Below are 15255 nucleotides of genomic sequence, written 5' to 3'. Positions count from 1 at the left end.
AATATGATTAACAGCTAATCTCTCATTAGGATAATGGAGTCTATAAGATACTGGAATAACATTCAAATTGTTGAGGAAAAAAACTCTGTCTTCCAAGAAAGCTATTTTAGAACCATTCTTCAAAATTAAAGGTTCAAAGACATTTTCAAATAAATTTAAAAATGAGAAAATTCATTGCTAACAGCTCTAAATTTAAGAAATGCAAAAGGAAATACTTCAGGCTGAAATAAAATAACATCAGGTGATAACTTGGATAGAGAGAGGGTAATGAAAATATGAGTGATATGATATGAAGATAAGAAATAATTCTCTTAATTTCTTAAAAGACAGGACTGTCTTTCTGTCATTCTTAATTTCTTTAAAGGCAAGACTCTAAGTAAAATTATAACATAACATTCTTGGTTTTATAATATAGATATAGATATGTATAGTATATGACAGCAACAGCACAAAGGATGAGAGTGTGTAAATGAAACTACACTAGTACAAGGTTCTTATATTTTACTGGAAGTTAAAGTTGCATATTGTGGTCCCTAGAGCAATAACAAAAAATAATGCAAAGAAATAAAGCTAATAAGTGAATACAGAATAAAAATAATCCACAAAGTATTGTTTAACACAAAAGAAGGCAGAAGAACAGGAAAATAAAAATGAGACAAAGAGAAGACAAATAGCAAAATGGCAGACAATAAATCCAAATATAAAAATAATCACATGAAATGTAAGGGTACTAAACACTCCAATAAAAACTTAGAGGCTGACTGAAAACTAGCAAGACCTAATTATGCATTGTTTACAGAAATGCACATTAAATATAGAAACACAAATAAAAGTAAGCAAGAGGCTGTGAAAAAGTATACCATGTAGAGATTAAGCATAAAAACCCCCAGAGAGACTATACTACCATTAGACAAAATAAACTTTTAAAAAGAAGAATTGTTAGACCCCAAAATAAACCTTTACTATTGAGGAAAATGATCAAGACAGCAGGAAGATACAATTACAAATGCATATGCACCAAATAACATAGTTCCAAAAATTTACATGCCTCAGAAAAATGACCCACATTTATATAGGCAATTATGTTTTCTCCAAAATGTCAAGTTAATTCAATGGAGAAGGAACAGATTTTCAATGAAAGTGATTATTTGTACAAAATAAAATGAACTTCAACCCTTACTCCACACCATACACAAAAATTAATTCAAAATGGATCATGGACCTAAGAGTAAACACTAAAACCATAAAATATATATCTGACAAACCTCTCTTATTCAGCACATATAAGGGAATCTCACAATTTAATAACAGTTCACATTTAGTAATCTGTAGCTCTGGTAGTAAAGTACATTAAGACACATCTGATTAATCTTCTTAGGAAATTGGATCAGAGAAGGGGAGAAATAATATTTTACCTGTACCACAGAGCTGAGAACTCGGCAGCCTGACATTAACCAAATCAGTGTTATGGTTCACTCTTCCTCTACAAAATCTACTTTGCTGAAAGGCTAGAAAACGTTAGACATTAGGGAATTTATCTTCCAACAACCAGGTCTCTCAGAAACAAAATGCCAAAGTCAAAGCTGAGGAGGGAGGTCAACTTCTTTCCCTCTGCTATTCAACTTCTCCATTTTCTGGGAAAGAGTTTTGGTCACTGGGCAATGTATTTCAAAACATTCTAAGGATCTGAACAAACATGCAATTATTCACGATTTAGAGGTTGGATTTAGAGAACGCTTCAAGAAGGTTGCATTCCTGAAGTCCTTACGTGATTCAAACCTTGCCTAATTCAACGCTAATTTTTTCAAAGGAGAAATGTAATATAAAATACATTTTAATGTATATGGATTTTAATGTAAAATAGGAGGTAAACATTCATGGAGCATATGGATCAACAAACACTGTAGGATATTTTTGCTTTAAGGCTTAAAAACTTGTTTTTCTTATCATCTCTAATACTTTGTAGAAATTAAAACCATGGCTCAACATGGTAACTGCTTAGCTTTCTTTGCATTTTATCACATTTCAAAGATATATATTTGAGGATGTGGTTTTTAACATAGCACTCTGAATTAGCCATGCCTGGATATGTGTTAACTAAATGGATGAAATGATAGAAAAGCAGAGAGCTTAATTAACACTTCCTTGATATTATCTTTAAATGTTTTTGAAAGCTAATACAAATAGGAAATGTTAAAATAACAAAGTAATGTCTGAAATCCCCATAGAAATTCTAATATAAACAATGGCATTGGTTCATTTGACATGACAAAGTATGGTAGGCATTTCTGTTTACCAGCTAAAATGGCACCTTCCTCTGCTATAATTATAGTTTATAATTAATTCAGCCAGCTAGTTATGAAACTATGAGTTTCCTGACTGATTCTTTTAATTGAAGAAATCTGTTTTTATTTCAAAGTATTCATATAAAGTGAGACTTTATTAACATTTTATATTATGCAATGTCAAGTTTATATAATTCATGTTCACATTAAGTACATCCACACTATGAATCTGGAGCTCACAAATTAACACCACTGTGACCAGATAAGCTTGTTTTTATAAGGTCTAATTAGGCCTTGTCAATATCATATCATGGAGAAAGAAAATAAGAGCTTTTGTTTATATTTAGGAATGGATGATCCTGAAGATAATAGGATAACTACATTCCATGAAGCTTTCCTTCTGGGGTTTTCTTACTTTTGTTTAGGGAATTCTAATATGGACTATGTCCACTGGATTTCTTGGGAAGGATTTCTAGGTGTGGTCCTGTCAGCCTCCTCAGGTCCCATTTTTAGAGAGATGACAAGGGACTGCAATGGGCAATGTGTTTTGTGCAGCTTTTTGGTGCTGCTCTGGGGATGAAAGGCACATATCCTCCCCTCCTTTATACTGGCACTTTTGTGTCTGTAATTTATGGGAAGAGAGGTTGACAATGCAGATTGTGTAAAATGAAATAAAGAAACAAAAGTATATAAAAGAGCATATGGTAATGAAAATTAAAGTAGTAAAAACATCAACTGGCATTGTTACAAACAGACAAGAATATAAGAAAAGACAATACTGCTATAAAGAATTAAGCAAGATTCTTTGTCTGAATTGGACACTTTAAAGACAATCAGTAAATATCCTGTGCCTCTGAAGTAGCAAAAAAGGGTTTCCTTGTGAAAGTCACTGGTCATAGAGCAACTCTGCTACAGAGTTCTTAGGTATGCATAGACTAGGTAGGAACATTTGCCTACAGGTCAACAGGAAAAAGGATTCAAAAACTATACCAGAACCAATGCCTACCTATGATCTGGAATCTGATTTAGGCCATAGGAAGAAAAATATTAGTGAAACATGCTCCCTGACTCTGAGTAGCTGGCTGTTTTGCAATCCTTCACTGCTTTCTCATCTCCCACATCCTGTTATCAGAAATAGAAACTGGTCTCTCTGTTTTTCCATTTCCTGAGCTTAATCACAAAGTCTTGTATGGCTAATTCATTTGATTAAGGCAGAGAGCAGGTAAGATAAAATATGGACTCAATCACAATTTGGGTCATTTGGTTTGATACTGAGAGAAAATCTCCTTTTTCTGGTTTATAGTCCATCAACAGATTTACTTCACACCAGGCCAATGTATATTAGTTCTAAGTGGGAAGAGGTGTGCTTACTCTTCACATAGCACTTATCACACTACCGTGATTACTAGTTTGCTTGCCTGTCTTACTCATTCGACTCTGATCTCCTTGTGAACAGGAACTATTTCATGTTAATTCATATCCCTACTGCTTAATAGAGAAGCTTATGATTCTTAACTTTGACTGCACATCAGAGTCACCTGTGGAACTTTTGAAAAAATAAAGATGCTTGGCTTAAGTCCAGACCTATTGAATCAGTTTCAGGGGTTTATTACACCAGGAATCAGTACTTTTAAAAAGCTTTACAGAGGATTTTGACTTGCAGCCAAGATTAAAAACTACTGTAGTAAACACTCGGTAAATGTTTGTTAAAAAGATAATGAACAGATAATGAACAAAAAATATGTATAAATGAATAAAAATCCAGGACCATAACTACAAAGTTTCATTCACATCACTGAATGGATATATGAAGAGTATAATATTCAGTTACATCAATGTGACTAAATGAAGAACATAATATTTTTAGTCTGAGAAAACATTATGAACAGATTTTTTAAATAATGTCATGAAACAAACCCCATCCTATATCCTACTTTTTGGCCAAATATGATTGTGCATACCTAATTATGATTTTAATGGGACAACTGAACTCTTAAATTTGCTAACAATATCATTGTCTCAATACAACTGTATGCATGTATTTAATGATACCTGATACTGACTGGTAATGTCCTTAATGAATCAATCATTTGCACATGCAATGCAGCAACTATAAATAATTTGAACCTTAGGCCATGCAAGCTTGAAAGCCTTTATTATCTGAAATGAGCAAATGTGCAAAGTGTACTTTATTTTTGCATATTTTCTTTTACAGAATAAAATAAGACATGAGAATGTATTGGTAAGATTTGGAAATTTACAGTAAAAAAATTCATCAAGATCTTCAGTGGTTTAAGTTCAAATTCCCCCCAAAGATGAATGCATTAATTAATTAATATTATAATTAATATTATAATTGAGTTAATTAACATTGTTGGGATTTTTAGGTTAACTATTTCTCTTAACACCTTTGAAATCTTAAATGACAAGTCTTCTCAGTTCTTCAAAATAGCAGAACTGTTTTCCTCCTAATACCTTAAAATAGCAAAATTATGTCAGTAAAATTCCTACAAAGGGAAATTAAAAGCTAATATACATTCAATACCAAGTTAAGATGTTTTCAAGTTAAGTACACTTTTAAAAAAATGTATATTTAAGAATAAATGAACATTAAACCCACTATGGGATAACAAGTTCTAATTTCAGTATAACCTCAAGACATTAATTGGCACTTACCTCTCTCACAGAAATGCTGGGAAAATTCATAATATAAGAGATCGACCCTAGCTATTCAAGAAAATTTTTGAAGTGTTCTGCCTCACTAGAGGCACTCCATTCTCACATTCCAGATCAGGCTCGTTTGCAGTGGTATTTTACAATGCCTGACAGTTTCATATCCTTATTCTTTTCTTCCTCTCATATCAGCAAATTCTGGCAACTCTTTATCTGGAATGCATCCAGAACCCTACCACTTCACACCAGTTCCACTGCTCTCACCCTACTCCAAGCCATCATCATCTTTTCTACACAGTCATCAGACAGATCTTTTGTGTACAAAAATTGGATGTCATTCCATGGTTCAAAACCTCTAGTATCTTCCTATCACATGAAATAGGAATTGAAGTTCTTCTTACCTTGGCCAAATGTCCCTATGTTATATACAATTTCTGCTTCTCACCACCCCCATTTCTCTGAACTCATCTCCTGATATTGAACTCTGTAATCTTAACTAATTCATGGTGTGTTCATCCTGGGTCCTTTGACCTGTACCAAGAATATCTATCTGCCTATATATACCTGGATGGGTTACTCCTTACCTCACTCAGGTCTCTCCTCAAACACTGCAGAATTAGAAAAGAAAAATAGCACCCTGTCACTGGAGTCCCCTTACATGGTTTTATTATTTTTTTTCATAATACCTTATCAGGGACAATATTTATTTGTTTACCATCTGTCTTCCTCCACTAGAATACACACTCAGTGAAAACAGAGACTTTGTTAACTGCTATAAATCTTTTACAGCAAGAAGAGTTAGTAGATTGAAAGAATGATTGCATTTGTACTTTAAAGTTATAAACATAGTCATTGTTAAAAAAACAAAAACAAAAGCAAAAAGATTTATTATCTGTAGTATATGCAGCAAAATGTTAATGTCACTACTTAAATTCCACCCTAAGAGGCAATCAAGAGGTATACTTTCTAACTTTTCTCTTAATAGATATATATGACACTTGTATATAAATGTATGTACATGCATACATATATATATTTGTAAAAAGGGAATGATCTGTACAATAACTGCAACTTGTTTAATTACCTTACTTTTAAAAATAATTTCAGTTGTATAGACACATTATAGTCCATTTTGTTTGTTCATTTAACAAATGTTTATACTGTCAAGAACAGTACCAGCTAACTGGGAATGGTAATTAAGGTAGAGGCAGTCTCTACTTTGGTGGAGCTCATATTGCCACCACAGCAGGAATATTTGGGATGTTTTCTATTTTTACTATCACAAAAAAATGCTGCAGTAAACATGTGAACTGCACATTTTAAAAAATTCTACATGGCAGAAAACCTCTACAAAGTAAAAAGTCACAATGTGGGAAAAATACTTTAACTGTATGTGAACTTGTGATAGTACACCTGTAGAATTAGTGTTAGGTCAAAAGCTGTTTATGCCCATTTAAATTTGAATCAATGCTTCTAAATTTACTGTCTAAATAGATTGTACCAGTTTACTTCCACCAATAGCATTTGAGAGAGTCCACCTCCTCACGTACTCGACTAGTACTGGAAACTATTACTTTTTGTAACTTTGACTAGTCTAATAGTAGGCAAATGATAGCTTATAGTTGTTTTAATTTGCATTTCTTTGGCAATTAGTAGAAGTGGGCATCCTCTCAAATATAATGACCATTTGATTTTAGCTATGAACTGCTTGAACAAACTCTTAATGTGATGTTGCTTTTTTCTTTATTGATTTGGCAAAACTATTTATAAAATAAAGATATAAAGCATTTTCCTCTCATATATAGTTACAAATATTTTTCCTGGATTGTGACTGTCTTTTTACTTTGTAGATTTTTTTCTGCTCTATAAAAATTTAGAATTTTCTGCTATATAGAAATTTTTCATGTCTTTTAGATTTTGTCAAGTTTAGGAAGGCTTTTCTCACTCCAAGATTATAGATATAACCAACTGTATGTTTTTCTGGTATAGTTCTGGTTTTATTTCTTACATTTAAATATTTGATCCACAAGAAGTTTAATTTTTAGTATAGTATGAAGTAGGGATCTAACTTTATTTTTTAAAAACCACATAGCTAATTGCCCTATTTATGAAATAGTATGTTATTTCCCTACTCATTTGAAGCACTGCTTTGATCATATGCTACATTTTTAGATACAAATCTGCTTCTGGATTCTCAATTGTGTTGCACTGATGTATTTCTCTATTTTTCTGCTAATACCAGATTATTACAACTTTTAAAAATTTTCCAGTACATTTTGCTATCAGGTGGAGTAAGTCCCCCTTTCCCATGCCATTATCTTTCTTTTAAAAATTTTTTTGGGTATTTTCATTCACTTATTATTCCAAATTAAATTTAGAAATAATAAAGTATATAATGATAAACATTTTGATTGGAATTGCAGTAAATTTCTAAACTGATCTGGAAAAATTTACATTATCATATCAAACAATCCATCCAAGAAACAGTATTTCCATTAATATTTTACATGTCCTTCATTAAAGTTGAATAGTTGTCTTCACTTAAGTCATGGTCAGGCTATTTGTAAGTACTGTGTTTATACATACACATTTTAACCATCTCTATGGAAAAGCATAAGGAATGATAATATTATATTAAGATGACATGATGTAACAGAAATAGGGCTAAACTTTAGAAAGGAGAGACTAGGCTCAGTGTAAGATCTTTTACATTTTTATGGCTGTTTGATGTGGGACAATAACAAAACTTCTGAGTTTGTTTCCCCACTAGAAGATGAGGTGATAACACTTCTCACAGGATTATTCTGAAATCAAATAAAGAAAATATTCAGGAGCACCTAGTGCACACTTGGCATAAAAGTAGTCACTTTAAGAATGTCATTCACACACTTATTTATTATTCTCAGTTGTAAAATGGAATAAGTGATGAGGGGATTTGATAGGTTAATTTGAGGTTCTGCCAAACTAATTTTACTTTCATCCTGAACTAATAGCACAGTAGGTAGGATAGAGGGCTTCTGAAAACCCCTGAAGCATCTGAGTAATGCTTATTGGATTTAGGCATCAGACTAAAACACCTCGGCATCCAGAATGAAGTTAAAATTTTCCTTATGTACAAATTAATGGCGTACGTCTAAGTTTACTAAGCAGTATTTAGGCCTTAAAAGTATGAAGACTTAGCATGGCATAGGAAAGAGAAATCATTAAATTTTTTTTTTTACAGTTTGACCTTGACTTATAATAACTGATGCTAAGAGTTAAAACTCTAATTTCATTAACCTAAACCTTCCAGATTGCACTCACTTGTCCAGGAGATTATTTTCCATAATTACACTCCTAGATTCCTCTTGCCACCTAACTATACAACTTGTATTATGGCATTCTAAGCACATAATATTCTTTCTCTGTTCTTTTTTTATTTCTTTGCTTTAGTTCTCATGGAACATTTTTCTGCACAGGTTATCTGCTTTCTTAGGCACAGTTCCACAAGGATAAAATATATTTGGAGTCATTTTAAACCAGGCCCATTGTTTTCACAGCTCCAAAAAACCCAGTAATTACATCCTGAATGATGTATATCAGTAATTACAGCATCATTCACTTAGCCAATATTCATTATGTACAATGTAGTAAACACTGGGGATTAAAATGTTTATGAAGACATAGTCCTTGTCCTCAAGAAATTCAAACCCAAAGAAGAGAATGATAAATAAATAAATATTGGGAAGAGGGTTATAAAGAAGGATTGTACATACTATTAAGAGGAGGGGGAGGGGGAGTGGAGAGGGAGGGGGAAGGGATCTTTGGCCCTCATGTAGACAGCATTTTCCAAACTACTGTTCTGCAGAACAGTGATCTTGTAAACTATAGCACTTGCACTCCTAACCAAACACCAATGTGTCTGTTTTAAGTCTGAGAAACGCAGCATGTTATACTCCTCTTTTGGAGACTCACAATACCCATTAGCATGGTAAAGTTCTGAAGGCAACCGTTTAACTTTGTTTACCTAGCATGTCCAAACTTTTTGAAACAGAACTTTTAATTTTTAATAAAAACTATTTATTCCATAGAACTCGTTTGCTGGGTAACACACTTTGGAAAATATTGAAAATAGGTTTTGTGTTAACCACTTTCCAAATATCTTAATTACATCATTAAATCCCTATAATAATCCTGAGAGGTAAGAAGTAAATATCCTTAGTTCCATTTAAAGGTCAAAAACAAAGGTGTAAAATGTGTCTTCTCAAGTTCACAGGAGTCAAATGGGAACTCAGATCCTTTTAACATGAAGTGTACCCTAACATCCCCTTTTTTGAAATACTGAATGAGCCTAACTTCTCCAGAAGAAAGGCATAACATTTCTGGCGAGTTCATCTGAAAAACACATTCAGGGAAGCCCAGATCAGCATTAGTTCATCTAAACAGAAAGAAACAAAAACCAAAAAAAAAACCCCTTATATTATTATATAGGTTTGTAATTTTTAAAATTTCCTTAGGATGTTCTTGAGTTTTTAAGTGTGCCCAAAACAAGGCAACAATTTTAAGATTGTATGTTCACTAAACTATCTCATCTCCTTTTTCCTGATTAGAATTTAAGGAAGTTAAGATGAAATCACATGGTTTAGAGTGATTTCCAGAAGCTCTGATTCCATGTCTGGTGTTTGTATAACAATCTCATTTTCTGGGAGAAAATGAGTGTGGAATCTTTACTCTAAGCCTGAATAGCCTTTTACTGAGAGATGTTGTAATGGAACCCAAATCACTTTGCATCAAGTTGCAAGAGTTTGGCTTTCTTTCCACATTTCCCTTGGGGAGATGGGCATTGTCAAGCCTAAAGACTGCGCATGTGGTGAAGGCAGCAACTGCCCTGATCTCTTACCCTGGGAACAGTAATGAATACCTTTGGCTTTTGTCCTTTTCGTTCCATTGAAAATAATATATTGTTAGCTCAGGTTATTAGACTGTGCATTTGTCTCTTTTTCATCAGCTTTCTTGATAGTGGGTTTAAAAAAGAAACAGTTGCTACTGCTGCCATTATAAAAAGACTTTTGGGCAGGTACTGATTACATGTTTTTGATTAGGAATCTAGACTCATCCAATGCAGTACATACTGGGCTTTTCCTGACTCACTTGCTAGGAAGGGAGCCCTTTACAGTTTTTTCATGTTCTAAAAATGAATCTTAATATTCTCCAGCTAAGCAAAATGAGGGGACAAGCTTGTGTACAATTAGGAATAAAGGGCTCAGATGGCTAAAATCTTGGGAAATTAAACCCAGATCCTTTTATTTTTTTTCTTTAAAGCTTCTTAAAAAATGTTGAAAGAAGACTGAAAGATTTTTCCATACATTTGTTATTAAGCATTTCTTGTAAATACACAATTTTACCAATGACAGGGCAGTGCTCCTTGCTCTCATTCTCAGTCTAGAATGCCCTTTTCCCTCTTCTTACAGTTTATGTCTACTCATCCTTAATACTCACTAAGGTGCAATCTTCTTCAGGAAGCTTTTGCAATGACCTTTTAATAGATATTTTTATCAAACTATTTACTACTCTATACTATTTATCCACTAGCCCCTACTAGGCTGTAAGAAGTCCAGAAACCTTTTCTTATTTTCCTTATATCCCCAGTCCCAGGTCTAGGGCCTGGTGCACAGTAGGTGGCAAAGGGGAAAATCCACTAAATAAAGATATTCTTCCAGTCCCAGATAAAGATCAAGATGTACCATAAATGGTATTCTGAATGTGGAAATTCATAAAATCCCTGAAATCTTTGTAAGATTTTGTATATACATGCAGATTTATGTGGAGACACTGCAGGGCTTCTATCAAAGTCTCAAATATACCAGGGACTCCAAAGTAGGTAAATTCCTGGCAAAAACATATTGAGTTTACTGAGTTTTCGGCTTACAACTTACCATCTTTAATAATACCACTAAACAAGGCTCTGCATTTATCTAGTTTTGGTTTGTTATATTCTTCTTTAACTCCAGGAATATCACCACTTAGCACCATCAGAAGCGTTGGTTAAAAAAACCCTTTAAAAAAACAAAAAAACAAAAAAACACCCCTTTATGCATGACAGCAGAAGTTGGAAACTATAGCAGTGAATATTCAGTCTTCCTCTGACTCACAAGGAATTTCATATTAAAAAAAAAAAGAGAAAAGCTTGCTTAGTAACAGGCTGCACTATATATAATAATAGAACACAATTTGTATGTGGAAGCGGTAAGATAGATTTCATTCATAAAAAACACCATGCTTCTGGCTAGATAAATTACTTGAGGTCCCAGAGAGAAATTATCATTTTTAGTTCTGGGATACCCTTATGCTACTTACACTTTTTAAAATTTAATATATTCACATGTTCAAATATATTGAGATTTTTAAGCTTGTGAATGAAATTAGCAATGTGCTGTGGCTGTCAACGTGATGCACTGCAATTCCTACTCAGTGATAGGGTTTAAAAATTAATTCAGCTCTTGCACCTGTTTGTCAGCATTCGTCTGTCGAATTTCCATCACATTTAATAAGTCTCTGTGATGTAACTCGTGTCCTTTTGCCTGGGCTCCTTTGATGTAGGGTTAAATTCTCACCCATCTGAAATTCAAGTAATATTAGAAATTTCAAATTGTTAATTAAAATCTGTGAACTTCAGTGGTTCTGGATAAAATTGGCTTTACTCAGTGAGGTTCTTTTGAAACTTCTTCAGAGTTTCATCTAATCCCCAACTCCTACCAGGTTAAGTCTGATGACAACATGATCTCCCTCTGGGTGGTTGAGATTTACAAATCCTCCTACAATAGGGAAAGCATCGAGTTGTAGGCTTGAACCAAAAAGGTAACAAGGAACATTACCTACTGAGATGAAATAAAAAAGATGGCTCAGAATTAAATTAAAAGAATATCAAATAAAAGGATTGATATTTTTCTCACATTATTTTTCAATAAAGCTAATTCTACACTACCTGTGTCTTAAAATGCTTAGCATAGATGGGGTGGCTCAAAATGAATCACGATTCCTATTACCTATTTAGGTAGTCAACATTAAATTTACTTATTGCATCTTCAAACCAGGATTGAGGACTATTTGCCAGATACTGTGAACACAAAGCAGTCTAAGCAGGAGGTTCCAGCGTATTAAAGACCCATAATAAGATACTTCATTTGAACCTTTAGGAATAATCTATAGGGCATACAGTACTACTCTCAGTTGGGCCAGTCACACTTTCCAGAGCTGGGAGATGGTAACAGGAAAAGATATTTAACAATGCCGTCTTTTTCTTGTGAGGTCAGCACATACACATAATTAATCCTCATGCTCCAAGGTAAAGTTGTTTGCCCTCCTGTAGCATATTTAACCTGCAATGGAACACTTCTCAACTGTATTGAAATTATTTTAAAAAATTTAAAACTTAAATATTTCTCCCACTGAAATATAAGCTTCCAGGAGTCAGGATCGTGTGTTACTCCCAGAAGGCAGGGATTATGTGTTTTCTCATTTTTCTCATAACAGGCTTGATGAAAGACTAATAGACTGTCTTACTGAATTAAAGAATAGATGATCAATTTCTCCAAAGGCCCATAGCACATGGATTTTAATTAAATAATAGATTATAAGTGTCTCCTTTTTCTCCCTACCATATCCCAATCTAATAGTGAACCCCTCCCCCACTCATCTTTTATTTTTCTGCCTGCTCTATCCTACTAAATTGTTCTAGGAGCAGTGTTTTGGATAATGTCCAGTGAAGGTTACTGGTTTCTAGAATAATGTATGTTCATTCTGAAAAACAATGTTTCAAGGACTAAAGGCATATATATATGCCATTAATCTCACCTAGGGGATTTAGCCTATAAAGGAAATAACCCTCTCGGCTCCAAAATCCCTTAAATATGCATAGAAGCATTTATTAATTATATAGCTTTCAATAATAGCCTCCACTAGGAGGTAAGCCAAATATCTAATAATGATGATATGATTAAATAAATTATGGTATTTCTTACTGATACTTAGTATACTGACATAAAAAATGAGTAACATGATAAAACACTAAGTGAATGAACTCCCAAATTATATCCTTTCAACCATTTCAACTCAAAAAATGCAATAATAAATAAAAATAAAGAGATAAAGAGAATATGCAAAATTATATGTGTGCTATGGTGGTAGAGTGGTATTACAGGTTTTTAAAGTTTTCACTTGAATTTCTTAATGTTGTATGACATAAATGGGAATGCTTTTATAATAAAGAAAATTTTACATTTTTTCTACGATCATGAATTTTAATTATTTTTACATGTATTTGTGAAGAAGATTCTATCAACAACTAGATAAGGTAAATTCTTCATATTGATTAGCTTTTGTCAAATTCTATCATATGCCTAGCACAAGGGTAGGTAGTTTTAAAATGTAATTTCTAATCATCACAGCAATCTTATAAGTTAGGAAGCATTATCCTTATCTTAAAGAGGATTGGAATGATTACATAACTTGTCCAATTTCACACATCTAGTAAACAGCAGGGCTAAAATTTGAATCCAAGTTTTTGTATAATTCCAAAATGAATTTCTTTTTCCATTATTCAGTGACACAACAGAATGAAGAGACATGAACCCTGACTAATAATGCAAACAGGTAAGCAATATAGCAATACAGCATACTGGCTTGTTAATTTAAGTCTGTCATCAAAGTCCATTTTCCATCTAAAGAGTACAGAGATGAAGTCAACAACTTATAAATCCTACCTGCTAGATTATCATTCTCAGCTTCAAATTCTGAGATAGGTCTGAAGCACATAGGACTCTAGATCTTAATCTAGAGATTAGCTTTCCAGTGGACTTTACATAAATGTTCCCATTCTTTTTTTTAAATAAGAAATTGTAGTACCTTCAACATCATTGCCATGATTCTGTCTCTAAAACATTTCACTGAATAATAATAATTAGGCAACAGAAATATTCGTTCAACAATAATAATTTATATTATTTTTAACAATAACCCACGTTCTCTTTTCAAAATCCAAGCCTATAGCTTATTGTGTGAGGGCTAACTTGTCACCTGGTTAATGAGATTTGATTCACCTTGAATGAGCTGGCAGCCAGCCCATCTTTAGAGTTCTTTAACTGATGAAAAAAAGGGGGGAGAAAGGTAAAGTAACAGCAGGAAATAATGTTTTCAATAAAAAAGGGATGCCTTCCCCAGTCTTGGCCTTTCCTCACACTGCTTCTCAAGCTTCAGGTTCCTAGTTCATTGACTGCTACATCTCTGCCTGCTGACATCTTAACCATCCCTTCAAAAAGCAAGACAGCTACTGCTTGTATAGGAAATCTCTCCTGGTGAATCCATTATAAAATTTTTTACAGCATTTGTTCTATTCACTCAAATGCATTTACTCACTCAGTAACCTGCTCACTCACTTATTTTTATGCATTCATTCAACAAAACTTTAAAAAAGAAAAAGTCTACTAGAGATGAGTCCCTATTGGGCATTTAAAATACATTGTCTGAATTAGTTATCCAAGAATCCTGTGAGGTAGCTGTTATCATTCATATTTTTCAGATTAAGAAACAGAGATTTAGAGAAGGTAATAAATGCCCAAATTTACAAGGCTAGTAAATGACAGAGCCACTTCAAATCTCCCTTATTGAATAGTTCTTGCTTCCTCTAACCTAGTCTTTTGTTCTTTAACTCATTCCCTAGGAAATGGGTGCTGAGGCTACTCTGGTAAAGTTAGATATGTTTACTCTACACTTGAAGAGCCCACACAGTCTATGAGGGAGACAGAGTGTAATGAAGTAAATGCTCCTTAGATAAATGAACAACATGCGGGAAAAGTGAGCAACTTCAGGAAGATGGCAAAAAGGAAAGTTCAGGAAAGCTCCAAAGTAATGTCTAGTCTTGAAAGAAGTAGACAAAATTTTTTTTTTCTTTTTTTGAGGGGAGGGAGGAGAAGTGAGGAATGACATATCTTGCAGAGAGAGATCACTACAAAAGGATGGAAGTAAGAAAGCAGAAAGTGAGTTCTGGGACCATGAATGGTAAGCAGTTTGGTGTAGACAGGGAGTGTGGTATGGGGAAAAGGTGGTGAAGAAATTAGGTTAAAAAGATAGGCAAAAACCAGATCAAGAAGGGACTTGGCTTTCATTTTAAGGAGTTTAGGTTTTGTCTTACAGATAATAGGGAACCTACTAAGGATTTTTAGGAGAGGTGTGATAGTAGGAGAGTTGTATTTTATAAATATAACTCTGGTAGAGCTTGAGATGGCGGGATTGGGAGAGACACTCAAGGTATAAGAGTCCA

The 15255-nt window shown here is 33.5% G+C and overlaps 1 protein-coding gene across 5 annotated transcripts in view; it reads right to left on the bottom strand.

Moving 5' to 3' along the window:
* METTL15 (methyltransferase 15, mitochondrial 12S rRNA N4-cytidine) overlaps window positions 1-15255 on the bottom strand; it is a 379555-nt gene that overhangs the window by 174599 nt on the left and 189701 nt on the right. The window lies entirely within an intron of this gene.

This window comes from Mesoplodon bidens (assembly GCF_964165515.1).
Source record: "Mesoplodon bidens genome assembly, chromosome: 7".
In the NCBI taxonomy this organism is placed as follows: Eukaryota; Metazoa; Chordata; class Mammalia; order Artiodactyla; family Ziphiidae; genus Mesoplodon; species Mesoplodon bidens.
The sequence above is the reverse complement of the archived record's forward strand: the minus strand, read 5'-3'. Positions and strand labels throughout refer to the sequence as shown.